At 35.4% G+C, this 15790-nt stretch overlaps 2 protein-coding genes across 2 annotated transcripts in view; both read left to right on the top strand.

The window, feature by feature from the left end:
- The window catches only part of LOC142336340 (actin-related protein 2-like), a 229696-nt gene that overhangs the window by 10950 nt on the left and 202956 nt on the right, over positions 1-15790 (top strand). The window lies entirely within an intron of this gene.
- Positions 1-15790, top strand: part of LOC142336696 (uncharacterized) — a 69248-nt gene that overhangs the window by 27880 nt on the left and 25578 nt on the right. The window lies entirely within an intron of this gene.

Genomic DNA, 15790 nt, shown 5'->3' with positions numbered 1-15790 from the left:
TTTTTGCTTTACACTCTAACTACACAGGGGATACTCCATACCGAGTTTCGTTGGATTTGGACAACACCTTGAACCGATGAAAAGTCACCGAGCATTCAGTCGCTATTCCTTTTTTCAATTGGTACCAAACGCTCAAAAGCATTCAACATAGTCTTAAAAGTTTGCTGCGATGATATCGCAACTCATATTAACCAGTTATCAACATAAACACTCTGATTTAAAAAAAATTGAAGACCGAGCAGTGAGCATGTGGTCATTTTCGGATGTTTGAGGTCGAAAATCGTTAATAACTTTTTTCCCACGCAAGCTACAGCAAAAGCTCTTTTTGTACTACACTCTACCTACACAGGGAATACTCCAAACCAAGTTTGGTTGGATTTGGACATCTCCTTGACCTAATGAAAGAGACCTATTTTTAAAAATTAAATATTCGAAATAATCGCAAATTTCCGTGTGAAAAGCTAACTTTTTTCTAGCTAAGCTATAGCAACATTTTTTTTTGCTTTACACACTAACTACACAGGGGATACACCATGCCGAGTTTGGTTCCGTCTGGACAACTCTATGACTCAATAAAATTGAACTATTTTTAAAATTCGTTATTTGTGAAATTCAAAAAGTTCCGTATGAAATGCGTATGAAAAACTAACTTTTTTCTAGGCAAGCTACAGCAAAAAACTCTTTTTGTCCTACACTCTACCTACAAATGGAATACTCCATACCGAGTTTGGTTGAATTTGGACATCTCCTTGACCCGATGAAAGAGACCTATTTTTAAAATTCGCAAATCGCGAAATTCGCAAATTTACGTATGAAAAAATAACTTTTTTCCTAGACAAGCTCAAGCAAATTTTTTTTTGCTTTACACTCTAACTACACAGGGGATACTCCATACCGAGTTTCGTTGGATTTGGACAACTCCTTGAACCGATGAAAAGTCAGCGAGCATTCAGTCGCTATGCCTTTTTTCAATTGGTACCAAACGCTCGTTCGGTTTTAGTTTCCCGAAGGGTGCATCAAAAGCATTCAACATAGTCTTAAAAGTTTGCTGCGATGATATCGCAACTCATATTAACCAGTTTTCAACATAAACACTCTGATTTAAAAAAAAATGAAGACCGAGCACTGAGCATGTGGTCATTTTCGGAGGTTTGATGTCGAAAATCGTTAATAACTTTTTTCCTAGGCAAGCTACAGCAAAAACTCTTTTTGTCCTACACTCTACCTACACAGGGAATAGTCCATACCGAGTTTGGTTGGATTTGGACAACACCTTGAACCGATGAAAAGTCACCGAGCATTCAGTCGCTATTCCTTTTTTCAATTGGTACCAAACGCTCAAAAGCATTCAGCATAGGCTGAAAAGTTTACTGCGATGATGTCGCAACTCATATTAACCAGTTATCAACATAAACACTCTGATTTAAAAAAAATTGAACACCGAGCAGTGAGCATGTGGTCATTTTCGGATGTTTGAGGTCGAAAATCGTTAATAACTTTTTTCCTACATAAGCTACAGCAAAAGCTATTTTTGTACTACACTCTACCTACACAGGGAATACTCCAAACCAAGTTTGGTTAGATTTGGCCATCTCCTTGACCCGATGAAAGAGACCTATTTTTAAAAATTAAATATTCGAAATAATCCCAAATTTCCGTGTGAAAAGCGAACTGTTTTCTAGCCAAGCTATAGCAACATTTTTTTGCTTTACACACTAACTACACAGGGGATACACCATGCCGAGTTTGGTTCCGTCTGGACAACTCTATGACTCAATAAAAATGAATTATTTTTAAAATTTGTTATTTGCGAAATTCAAAAAGTTCCGTATGAAATTCGTATGAAAAACTAACTTTTTCTAGGCAAGCTACAGCAAAAACTCTTTTTGTCCTACACTCTACCTACAAATGGAATACTCCATACCGAGTTTAGTTGGATTTGGACATCTCCTTGACCCGATGAAAGAGACCTATTTTTAAAATTCGCAAATCGCGAAATTCGCAACTTTACGTATGAAAAAATAACTTTTTTCCTAGACAAGCTAAAGCAAAAAAATTTTTTGCTTTACACTCTAACTACACAGGGGATACTCCATACCGAGTTTCGTTGGATTTGGACAACTCCTTGACTCCTTGAACCGATGAAAAGTCAACGAGCATTCAGTCGCTACGCCTTTTTTCAATTGGTACCAAACGCTCGTTCGGATTTAGTTTCCCGAAGGGTGCATCAAAAGCATTCGACATAGTCTTAAGAGTTTGCTGCGATGATATTGCAACTCATATTAACCAGTTATCAACATAAACACTCTGATTTAAAAAAAATTGAAGACCGAGCAGTGAGCATGTGGTCATTTTCGGAGGTTTGAGGTCGAAAATCGTTAATAACTTTTTACCTAGGCAAGCTACAGCAAAAACTCTTTTTGTCCTACACTCTACCTACAAATGGAATACTCCATACCGAGTTTAGTTGGATTTGGACATCTCCTTGACCCGATGAAAGAGACCTATTTTTAAAATTCGCAAATCGCGAAATTCGCAACTTTACGTATGAAAAAATAACTTTTTTCCTAGACAAGCTAAAGCAAAAAAATTTTTTGCTTTACACTCTAACTACACAGGGGATACTCCATACCGAGTTTTGTTGGATTTGGACAACTCCTTGACTCCTTGAACCGATGAAAAGTCAACGAGCATTCAGTCGCTACGCCTTTTTTCAATTGGTACCAAACGCTCGTTCGGATTTAGTTTCCCGAAGGGTGCATCAAAAGCATTCGACATAGTCTTAAGAGTTTGCTGCGATGATATTGCAACTCATATTAACCAGTTATCAACATAAACACTCTGATTTAAAAAAAAATGAAGACCGAGCAGTGAGCATGTGGTCATTTTCGGAGGTTTGAGGTCGAAAATCGTTAATAACTTTTTACCTAGGCAAGCTACAGCAACAACTCTTTTTGTCCTACACTCTACCTACACAGGGAATACTCCAATCCGAGTTTGGTTGGATTTGGACATCTCCTTGACCCGATGAAAGAGACCTATTTTTAAAAATTAAATATTCGAAATAATGGCAAATTTGCGTGTGAAAAGCTAACTTTTTTCTAGATAAGCTATAGCAACATTTTTGTTTCCTTTACACACTAACTACACAGGGTATACACCATGCCGAGTTTGGTTTCGTCTGGATAACTCTATGACTCAATCAAAATGAACTATATTTAAACTTCGTTATTTGCGAAATTCAAAAAGTTCCGTATGAAAAGCGTATGAAAAAATAACTTTTTTCCTAGGCAAGCTACAGCAAAATCTCTTTTTGTCCTACACTCTACCTACACAGGGAATACTCCATACCGAGTTTGGTTGGATTTGGACATCTCCTTGACCCAATGAAAGAGACCTATTTTTAAAAATTAAACATTCGAAATAATCGCAAATTTCCGTGTGAAAAGCTAACTTTTTTCTAGATAGGCTATAGCAACCTTTTTGTTTGCTTTACACACTAACTACACAGGGAATACACCATGCCGAGTTTGGTTTCGTCTGGATAACTCTATGACCCAATCAAAATGAACTATATTTAAACTTCGTTATTTGCGAAATTCAAAAAGTTCCGTATGAAAAGCGTATGAAAAAATAACTTTTTTCCTAGGCAAGCTACAGCAAAATCTCTTTTTGTCCTACACTCTACCTACACAGGGAATACTCCATACCGAGTTTGGTTGGATTTGGACATCTCCTTGACCCAATGAAAGAGACCTATTTTTAAAAATTAAACATTCGAAATAATCGCAAATTTCCGTGTGAAAAGCTAACTTTTTTCTAGATAGGCTATAGCAACCTTTTTGTTTGCTTTACACACTAACTACACAGGGAATACACCATGCCGAGTCTGGTTCCGTCTGGGCAACTCTATGACTCAATCAAAATGAAATATAATTAAAATTCGTTATTTGCGAAATTCAAAAAGTTCCGTATGAAATGCGTATGAAAAACTAACTTTTTTCCTAGGCAAGCTACAGCAAAAATTTTTTGTCCTACATTTTACCTACACATGGAATACTCCATACCGAGTTTGGTTGGATTTGGACATCTCCTTGACCCGATGAAAAAGACCTATTTTTAAAAATTAAATATTCGAAATAATCGCAAATTTGCGTGTGAAAAGCTAACTTTTTTCTAGATAAGCTATAGCAACATTTTTGTTTGCTTTACACACTAACTACACAGGGGATACACCATGCCGAGTTTGGTTTCGTCTGGATAACTCTATGACTCAATCAAAATGAACTATATTTAAACTTCGTTATTTGCGAAATTCAAAAAGTTCCGTATGAAAGGCGTATGAAAAAATAACTTTTTTCCTAGGCAAGCTACAGCAAAATCTCTTTTTGTCCTACAATCTACCTACACAGGGAATACTCCATACCGAGTTTGGTTGGATTTGGACATCTCCTTGACCCGATGAAAGAGACCTATTTTTAAAAATTAAATGTTCGAAATAATCGCAAATTTCCGTGTGAAAAGCTAACTTTTTTCTAGATAAGCTATAGCAACATTTTTGTTTGCTTTACACACTAACTACACAGGGAATACACCATGCCGAGATTGGTTTCGTCTGGATAACTCTATGACCCAATCAAAATGAACTATATTTAAACTTCGTTATTTGCGAAATTCAAAAAGTTCCGTATGAAATGCGTATGAAAAATAACTTTTTTCCTAGGCAAGCTACAGCAAAATCTCTTTTTGTCCTACACTCTACCTACACAGGGAATACTCCATACCGAGTTTGGTTGGATTTGGACATCTCCTTGACCCGATGAAAAAGACCTATTTTTAAAAATTAAATAATCGAAATAATCGCAAATTTGCGTGTGAAAAGCTAACTTTTTTCTAGCTAAGCTATAGCAACATTTTTGTTTGCTTTACACGCTAACTACACAGGGGATACACCATGCCGAGTTTGGTTTCGTCTGGATAACTCTAAGACTCAATCAAAATGAACTATATTTAAACTTCGTTATTTGCGAAATTCAAAAATTCCATATGAAATGCGTATGAAAAACTAACTTTTTTCCTAGGCAAGCTACAGCAAAATCTCTTTTTGTCCTACACTCTACCTACACAGGGAAAACTCCATACCGAGTTTGGTTGGATTTGGACATCTCCTTGACCCGATGAAAGAGACCTATTTTTAAAATTTAAATATTCGAATTAATCGCAAATTTCCGTGTGAAAAGCTAACTTTTTTCTAGCTAAGCTATAGCAACATTTTTGTTTGCTTTACACACTTACTACACAGGGGATACGATGCCGAGTTTGGTTCCGTCTGGACAACTCTACGACTCAATCAAAATGAAATATATTTAAAATTCGTTTTTTGCGAAATTCAAAATGTTCCGTATGAAATGCGTATGAAAAACTAATTTTTTTCCTAGGCAAGCTACAGCAAGAACTTTTTTGGCCTACACTTTACCTACACAGGAAATACTCCATACCGTGTTTGGTTGGATTTGGACATCTCCTTGACCCGATGAAAGAAACCTATTTTTAAAATTCGCAAATCGCGAAGTTCGCAACTTTACGTATGAAAAAATAACTTTTTTCCTAGACAAGCTAAAGCAAAAAATTTTTTTTGCTTTACACTCTAACTACACGGGGGACACTCCATACCGGGTTTCGTTGGATTTGGACAACTCCTTGAACCGATGAAAAGTCACCGAGCACTCAGCCACTATGCTCTTTTTTCAATTGGTACCAAACGCTCATTCGGTTAGAGTTTCCCAAAGCGTGCATCAAAAGCATTCACCATAGCCTTAAAAGTTTGATGCGATAATATTGCAACTCATATTAACCAGTTATTAACATAAGCACTCTGATTTAAAAATGGAGACCGAGCAGTGAGCATGTGGTCATTTTCGGATGTTTGAGTTCGAAAATCGTTATCAACTTCTCAAAAACTGAACCAATCAAAACGAGACCTAGCTCATTCGATCGACCGTAAAACGGGCTTGAAAATTATATATACCATTACATGTTTCTGTTAAGTACTTAGAAAATGAAAGCCGATGAGCATTGAGTCAATTTGACCCCCTTTTTCTACGACTCATGTGCTCGATCTGTAATTTTTCCTCTACTTCAACAAGAAACTTACAGTAAGCAATTGAGATACAATCCCGATGGACAGGGCAAACTTTGAGAACAGTTTTGGATCACTAACGACAATCTGAAAGAGAAGAAATTGGTCTTCAGTGGTGATGTTTCTCTCCCCAGGAGGTCAAACCGGGGCCAAATTCCCTGGCCAATTTCTCGAAAACGGCTGAACGAAAACAAACAAAACTGTTGGTGGCACTGCTTGAGATACGCATCATATTAAAAAATGAGCCCAATCGGTGCACTCTTCAAGGAGTTACAGCAAAAATAAAATACCGTACCAAATGACCCCAGGGGAGAGATACAGCACATTCAGAGCTAAAATTGACCTTCTGAACTACATAAAACAACATATAAAAAATATGGGAACAATCCCCATTACCAGGCGAATTAAACACACCAATAAACAAGCCTTAAATCGCATCATAAGTGATGTGACAGAGCTCTGCATGTACTGGTAACCTGCTTCAGCAGGTCAAAAATGGGGTACCTGTCCTGGCCAATTTCTCGAAAACGGCTGATCGAAACGAAACGACACCTATATCAAAACAAAGCTTAGCTCAAGCTGGGTTTAACAAAAAAGTTTCATCAATATCGGTTCACTCTACAACGAGTTATTTCAAAGTAAAGGTACCGTACCAACTGACCAAAAAAGCAGAGTACTCCGGCTGCAGAGCTAAAATGGAACAGCTAAACCTGCAAAATTGCTATATAAAGTATACATATTCGGAAAGTACGTTTGACGGGCTATTCAAAACACTAATTTTGTCACCAGAAGTAAAAAAATTCAAAGCTTTCAAAGCTAACAAAATTTCAAAGAAAAGTGGTGTCGTATGGTGTCAACCGCTTCTGGGGCTAAAACCAAGTGAAAATTTATTGGCCGAATTCTCTAAAACGGCTGAACAAAAAAAACACCCTTGGTACCGCTCTTAGCATTGCTTGAGATACGCAACATATTAAAAAATGAGCACAATCGGTGCACTCTAGAAGAAGTTATAGCGAAAAATAGGTACCCTGCCAACTGACCAAAAAAGCGAGGTGACCTGACTTCAGAGCCAAAAAAAGGGTCAAAAAAAGAAGTCACACAAGAGCTTCATAAGTTTAAAAAAGAAGAAATATTAAATTATTCAATTCCAAAAACTGAGGATTCCGAAAACTGAGGATTCCAAAAACTTAATGGATTGAAAAAGGCCTAAAAACACAGTTTGCAAGTAGCAATACCACAAATGAAGAAAAACTGCATCAAGACTAAAATCTTTTTGAAAAAAAATAATTTTTTTGAAACTTTTTTAAACTTAGAGTCTAATAACCTTCTGAGCAGGCCTATTTCAGTAATAATACAACACAAATTTTTTAAAAAAATTACGATCGACAAAACTCTTTTATGCTCCACTTAATTGGCTCAGTAGTTTAGGAAAAATCATTAGTAACAGGAAGCCTTCCCCGAATTTTCTGCCAATAAAACATAAATTTCAAACAAAATCCAGCAAAGCGACTGAAATCTACCCTTCAGACTTAATTCAGGACTCAAAACAAGCGTATTTTGTAATTTCTTGAGGCCGAAGGCTTCTACCACGAAGTACGAACAATTTGCCACCTCCCCGCAAAAAAAGCCAGTGTAATTTGTGTGTTTTGACAAAAAAGAACTCAAACAAGAAGTTCATGATTTCGCAAAAAATTAAATATTTTTGACTTCCCAAAAACAAGTATTCCAAAAGCTTCAGAGAGCCAAGCGAAAATTAAATAACACAATTTGCAAGAAACAATACCCCGAATTTGATGAAAAACTACATCAAAACTAAAAAAACGTATGTATTGTAACACTAAAGTTTCTGATTTTCTTTTAAAATTTACCGCCTAATAACCTTCGAAGCAGGCCAATTTCACTAACCAATTAATAAAACGGTTGTGAGGAAAGACTTACGATCAGCAAAACGCGACTTTGCTCGTGTAAATTGGCTCAGTAGATTAGCAAAGACCATCAGAAATGTGAAGCGCCCCCCGAAACATTTCTAATGTACCCCTTTTAAAGTATTGACCTGAAAGTAAAACTTTTTCGTTTATGTCCTTTCCTACAGATGGGTGATCCTACAAAAAACACCCTTGGTACCGCTCTTAGCATTGCTTGAGATACGCAACATATTAAAAAATGAGCACAATCGGTGCACTCTGGAAGAAGTTATAGCGAAAAATAGGTACCCTGCCAACTGACCAAAAAAGCGAGGTGACCTGACTTCAGAGCCAAATTTGACTATCTAAACTAAAAAAATACTATATAAAATATATAGGGGGAAATTCACCACTAACTGAAGTTTCTGAAACACTATCATTTGTTGGGTATATCGCGTGTTTTGTTGTATCGAAATGTGGGTCACCCAGAACAGCCCAAAAATTCGACTTTTTTTCAAATTTAAACATTAATAAATTTCTGATAAGGCCGATTTCAGAAACCAACCACACACTTCAACCAAGAAGGGTTCAGTGCAAACAAAATTCAAATACTTCCATTTAATTTGGTCCGGTACTTTAGGAGATATTAGCAAAATACTATTTTATGACCCAATTTTTGGGCTATCAGCGAAGCCCAAAATCACCGGAACCGACGTGAAACAACGTGAAACAGCGTTCCCGGCGTATTTGTGGATGTAATTCTGGTCGACTTCGACGTTATAGGTTACGGCAAACCTTCATGGTGAGGTGGGAAAAAATTTCCCACCTGACCATGAAGGTTATGATGTTTTGTGTGTTTTGACATAAAACATTTTCCACAGAAAATTGATGAAATCGTGAAAAAGAAAAATTCTTGAATTAATCCCATTATTGGATATAATTAGCGTCAACAACCTAAATAGTGTCTCGAAAACACATAACGCACGCCGAAAAACTTGTTCAGTTGCGCAAAACACCACTCAAGCATAAAAATTGAGAAGAGATTTGTTTTTCCGCATTCAACATTGAATAACAGTTCTAAAGAATATTTTCGGGACTGTGCCTAGCCATTCCAGAGATGCGCGTCTTAATAGCAACAGAACTTAAAAGCCAAAAATCACTCGTTTTGGTCAAAAATTGAATGAGAAATTCGAAAAAGTACAAAGCATTAAGTTCCTTTCTCGATGTGATAATTGAATTCTTTCCTCCAATATTTTTTGATTTGGGCGACTTGAGAAACCAATAAACACTGGAAGCAAAGGGGTTTAGGGCCAACAAAATGCGACAATGGCCATCCAATTTGATGCAGTAGTTTTGGAGAAATTGTCAAAAACATGAAGCGTACACCCGACTTTCGGGCTAATGGGAGACACCAACTTCTCAAACAATTGAGCAGAACGACTAAAAACGGCGCCACGTAGATAATCCTGAAAGCAATTCAGGTCCACTGTGTAGTTACTGAACACCTAAAACCTCTATTGCGAAGTGGGAAAAAATCCCACCTAGCCCTAAAGGCCAGGGTGTTTTGTGTGTTTTGATAAAAAAAGAACTCAAACAAGAATTTAGTGATTTCGCAAAAAATGAAAAAATGTTGAAATCACTAAAACCAAATTTTTTAAAAGCTTCGTGGACCTCAACAAAACCTAAATAACACAATTTGCAGGTAACAATACCCCCAATTAGAAGAAAAACATCATCAAAACTAAAAAACGTTTTGAAACAATATAATTTTTGAATTTTCTTAAACTTATTAAAACCTTCTGAGAAGGCCAATTTCAGTAAATAATTAAATACTGGAAACAAGAAGAACTCAATTTCAAACAAACGCGATCTTGCTTGTCTAAGTTGACACAGTAGTTCAGGCGAAATCATAAGAAACGTGAACCATGCTCCGATTTTTCTGCCAGCAGTTTATAATTTTCGAACAGAATCCAGAAAAACAACAAAAAACTGGCCCTCGGAAAAATTCTGAATCGAACGCCAGCGCAGTCTGAATTTTCTGGACGCTGAAAATTTCTTCCATGAAGTAGGAACATTTTCCCACCTCGCCGCATAGTCCAGGGTGTTTTGAGTGATTTGTCAAAAAAAGAAGTCAAACAAGAGCTTCATAAGTTTAAAAAAGAAGAAATATTAAATTATTAAATTCCAAAAACTGAGGATTCCGAAAACTGAGGATTCCAAACACTTAATGGATTGAAAAAGGCCTAAAAACACAGTTTGCAAGTAGCAATACCACAAATGAAGAAAAACTGCATCAAGACTAAAATCTTTTTGAAAAAAAATAATTTTTTTGAAACTTTTTTAAACTTAGAGTCTAATAACCTTCTGAGCGGGCCTATTTCAGTAATAATACAACACAAATTTTTTTAAAAAAATACGATCTACAAAACTCTTTTATGCTCCACTTAATTGGCTCAGTAGTTTAGGAAAAATCATTAGTAACGGGAAGCCTTCAAAGAATTTTCTGCCAATAAAACATAAATTTCAAACAAAATCCAGCAAAGCGACTGAAATCTACCCTTCAGACTTAATTCAGGACTCAAAACAAGCGTATTTTGTAATTTCTTGAGGCCGAAGGCTTCTACCACGAAGTACGAACAATTTGCCACCTCCCCGCAAAAGCCAGTGTAATTTGTGTGTTTTGACAAAAAAGAACTCAAACAAGAAGTTCATGATTTCGCAAAAAATTAAATATTTTTGACTTCCCAAAAACAAATATTCCAAAAGCTTCAGAGGGTCGCAATATATTTTCGAATAAGCATACGAATTTTGAGACATTGACGAAATTGCAAAACCTGACGTTATATATCACTAATCGTGCATATCTCTATAACACAGCCAACCATAGCCTAGAAAACGCTTTTTTCATCATTTTGACCTGCCTAAGCCTAATTGAAAAGAAATTAAAACAAGTTTTAAAAAAAACCAGACGAATTTTTTTTGTTTCCGAACTTCACATTTCTAAGGTACCCTTTTTTGAAGCATTGAACTGAAAGCAAAACATTGTCGTTCATTCAATAAGCCACCTTTAATCTGCAGCTCATGGGAGAAGGTCCCAAAAGGGTAAAAAGGAAGTAGCCAGGCAACGCATGGATCATAAGTCTTCTTCAAAAACCTATTAACGAAGATTTTTCATGAAGTTCGAAAATTTCTTCACCTAGTTCACCAATTCTTTGACAATTTCTTATACAAGTCAAGAATTTTGCATCCTTTTTTACACAAACTGTGAAAGTACAATGTCACCGCAACCAAAAGAGCCTTCATTAAATTTTTAACTCGTCTTGTTCAGAAAGCTATCAACGATAGTTCTTCATGATGTTCGACATATTCTTCACCATATTCAACAATTCTTGGAAATTTCTTATACAAGTCAAAAAATTTCCATCTGTCTTGACACAAACTCTATAGGTGCATTATCAAGTTGTTAGCAATCTGTAAGATCTATGGTAAATTCAACGCTAAATATGTAAGACCTACGATAAATTCAACGCAAAATATGTAAGATCTACGCCTAGTTCAACGCAAAATATGTAAGATCTACGCAAAATTCAACGCAAAATATGTAAAATTGGCGTTGAATGCGTTGATTTTAGGTAAGATCTACGCTAAATTCAACGCAAAATATGTAAGATCTACGCTAATTTTAACGCAAAATATGTGAGATCTACGCAAAATTCAACGCAAAATATGTAAATTTGGCGTTGAATGCGTTGATTTTAGATAAGATCTACGCTAAATTCAACGCAAAATATGTAAGATCTACGCTAAATTTAACGCAAAATATGTAAGATCTACGCTAAATTCAACGCAAAGTATGTATGATTGGCGTTGAATGCGTTGAATTCACGTAAGATCTGCGCTAAATTCAACGCAAAACATGTAAGATCTACGTTGAATTCAACGCAAAACATGTAAGATCTACGCTAAATTCAACACAATTTATGTAAGATCTACGCTAAAATTCAACGCAAAATTATGTAAGATTGGCATTGAATGCGTTGAATTTTATGTAAGATCTACGCTCAAGCGTTGATCTTACAGAAATTCAACGCATTCACCGCCAATCTTACATATTTCTGCGTTTTTAGCTTTGACACCTGGCTGGATTTCCTCTGGCTTTTACTTCTACACAAAACTAAAAAGTGCATTATCAGGGCAACAACAGCAAGATCCATGGAGAATGTAAGCCAATCCATTTTGTATCCGTTTCCTCAATTCTGCAGAACTCAAACGCACAACCAATGATCTGGCCCGGGACGGTAAATTTTTTGTAGATCAAATTTTTATTATTGCAGCACAAATTTCTGTATTTTTTTGTGCGGAGCCTGGATAAGATTTAAGATTTACACCCGTTCAGAAGAAGGAAATAAGTGGACAAAACAGTGTAATTGTAGTGTATTTCTAAGAGTGTAATTTCTTCAAAATTGCGGTGTATTTCTAAAAGTGTAATCGCTTCAGAATTACACTTTTCACTCTTTTCCCCAATAAAAATTGGACGAAAGATTGTAATCAAAAGTAATTTTTAAGAGTGTAAAAAGAGTGGATTAAAGAGTGTAAAGAGTTTAAAAAGAGTGTAATTTTTACAAAATTACACTCTTACACTCTTTTCCCTGATATTTAAAAGTGGAAAAGGCTTTACACCCTTAATCTCGCTTAATAACGGCGGACTAGGGGTGGACACCTCGGCCCGGGTTGTTTCAAGATTTGAATCCATCTTGTGAGATTTTAAACTTTAGCCGAGCTGAAAAAGTTTGAAAACGTCGGTCTTCCCTGTTATAGCCCCCTTCCCCATTATGGTATATTAACGGTTATATGGGTTAGCTATATATTATATGATAATTTGGGGGTATACTGCATGAAACCCAGAACGTTAAAGAGGTTAACTTGAAAGAGCTAATATTCTGTTGAAAAATTTGCTCGTCATGTTAAAAAAATGACTTCTTGTGATAATTACTTTGAGCACCCAAACTTCAGTCCAAAGTAAACTAAAGTGAATAATGATCATGTGCTCTAGATTTGCATTCCAAGGCCTAGACCAAATGGTTATTGCGAAAGAATGTGGAAGAAAAAAATAAAAATGCAAAAATGTGGTTGGCAGGGTTTTTGCTAGATCGTCCTCAACCTTAATTTGAATCTAATGAAATACCCCCCTTCAGTGGATAAAAACCCTCCATAAATTTTATATTTTTACTTTTTATAGCTTTCCATTTGTGTTTTGGTATTTATTTTTGGTAAGGGATAGAACCGAGTCGGGTTCGGATGATAAAATCTTGCAACATTTTCTTGCCAGACCTTGAAAGATAACAAGGAGGCTCGGTAATGTGCAATCGCACATAAGGTTCCGACCCCGCTCATCCACAATTTTTGCATAATTGTCTACCAAATGAGGAACAGATAAAAAAACCAAAAAGTTTTTTTAGGATTCCCAAAAAACCAAAAAAAGCCCAAAAAAACCCCAAAAAAACCAAGTATTAAAAAAAAGTGTATGAACGGAAAGATAGCCTTCGAAGCAAATGACTCAGTGGATTAAAAAATGCTGCACTAGATTGATGAGATGTGCCACTATTAAGAAAGTGAGTGAAGACGAACAGCAAAATCGAATAAGAACAAACATTAATTACATCAAAACTCCATGTCCGTTTTAAGAATCAAAAGTTAATATCAAAGTCAACATACCGTCAGATAAAACTGAAACTAAACAAAATTAACTATATATCACCAGAAAAGATATGGGACTAGTACATAAAAACTTTTGGTTACAATTGGAGAAAAAGAACAAAAACTGTTAAGTTAAAAAAACTCGCTCATTTTTTTCGAACAATTAACTTCAAAGTAATGAAAACTATTAGAAGTCAAGCAAAATATCCCAAAAAATTACGATTACCAATGTTTCTATAGAAAAGTAATAGGCCCTTTCCTTATTCAATTTATAATGCCGCTGAAAAGAACAACAAAAGACGACATTAAAAAACTCAATTTAACTTGACTGAAAACGCTGTCGAAGCCGTAAACCCATATTTTGGCCATTTGTTCAATTGCGCCTTCTTCAGATATTTTTTTAAAATGAAAAAAATAAATAGGTTCCTTTATTTGTCCAAAGCAAGCCCTTGACACCTGTAATTATCCAGAGTATGTCTTGCGTCTACAAAAAGAAGGTCAATTATGACCAAAATCAAATTAATTTACTTTTTTTGTGAAAAACCGGTGTCAAAGCCAGTCAGGTCATAACGAATTCTTTCAAAATATTAGATTTTTTACACCAATTCTTTTTTTAAGGTGACAAAACTAGAAAACGCAAAGAACCGGCAAATATCTGAAAAAATAAAAAATCTGAAGTCCAGTATTATCAAAGCCAGAAAACAATAACTTAAGGCTTAAAACCGCAATAATGATTAAAATTTAAATTAGTAGAGAGGAGAAGCATTCTTTTTTCGCTGACACTAAGCTGAAAGCTGACCAAACGAAGGAAAACAAACAGATGAAATGTTCATTAAGCCATCATTTATTCAAAAATCAAACTTTTTTAAAAGTCAAAACAACCATAAGCTTTCAATTGAAACACTGAATGCCTTAACTTGGAGCTGTTGAGGAAGCCAATTAGATCTATCACTCCTGAGCTATGTTTTGATATGTTCTCTTCTTTAATTAATAGAAAAAAAAATCATTTTTTTTTAAAAAAGACGTACTGATTACAATCCGAATTCTTGTCGGATTGTAACAGTCCAAGATTGGTCCAAAACTATCTCTGCTAATGGTTTTTTCCACTAGGAACACCTATTTTTTTGAGCATTGTAGATAAGATAATTTGTTAGTTGAAAACTCAAAAGTAAATTCTGCGTTTTTTTATAATCAACGAGTAAAGTTAGCAAAAAACGTTAAAGTTCTAATTACAGAGCACTCTCAACAGAAGATGAAGTATGAATAGCCCCCCCTTGAGTCTGCAAAGATTTTATTAGTGTTGTTTGGGGTGTACTTCCGGCAAATTTAATGAAAGTGGACAAAATAATCTTAATACGTGCTTTTTTTAATGAATAAGTCTGAATTTTGAAATTTTTAGCCAGAATTTTTTACTAAAAAAATAAATCAAAATGGTCAACAAAACGTTTTTGTCTTTGAAAACAAAATCCACAACACTATTCTTCAAAATTTTAACAAATTTTTGCAAAAATGACTAAAATTTAGGCAAAAATTCCGGAAAATGTGAAACGGAATTCACTCTACTTTTCTCAGTTTTAAACCTCGATAAATCCCTGTAGAAATCGAAAATTTAAAAAAATAATAATTCCATATTCTACGCTGGACGAGTTTTCTAATGATACCAGTCTCAGCTCTCTACGATTAGTATATCGATCGGCGAAAATTGTCTGAACAAGAAAAAACCCATTTGAGTATATAGTTCCTCCTCCCTCAACAGTGGTCGGAACAAACATTCTTCTTGTGAGAAGCTTGCAATATTAACATCTGAAAAGTATCTGAAGTAAGAAAAAATGCATAAAAGCTTCGTCTTTTAAAATCTTGTAAAATTAACATCTTCTTGCAGTGATGACTTCCTTGTGCAATAATCTAGCAAGATCCTGCAAGATTAACATCCGGTCAGTTGGATCACACTTCAGTTGAATCACTCATATTATTTGCACCCCTCAAGAGCAAAGTGCCATAATTTTACATATTTTAATATTCTAATCATTCAATGAGAAATATCGCCTTC

The sequence above is a fragment of the Convolutriloba macropyga genome, chromosome 3, assembly GCF_964194025.1.
Source record: "Convolutriloba macropyga chromosome 3, txConMacr16.3, whole genome shotgun sequence".
NCBI lineage: Eukaryota > Metazoa > Xenacoelomorpha > Acoela > Convolutidae > Convolutriloba > Convolutriloba macropyga.
Note: the sequence above shows the minus strand (reverse complement) of the source record. Positions and strands in the feature narration are given on the sequence as shown.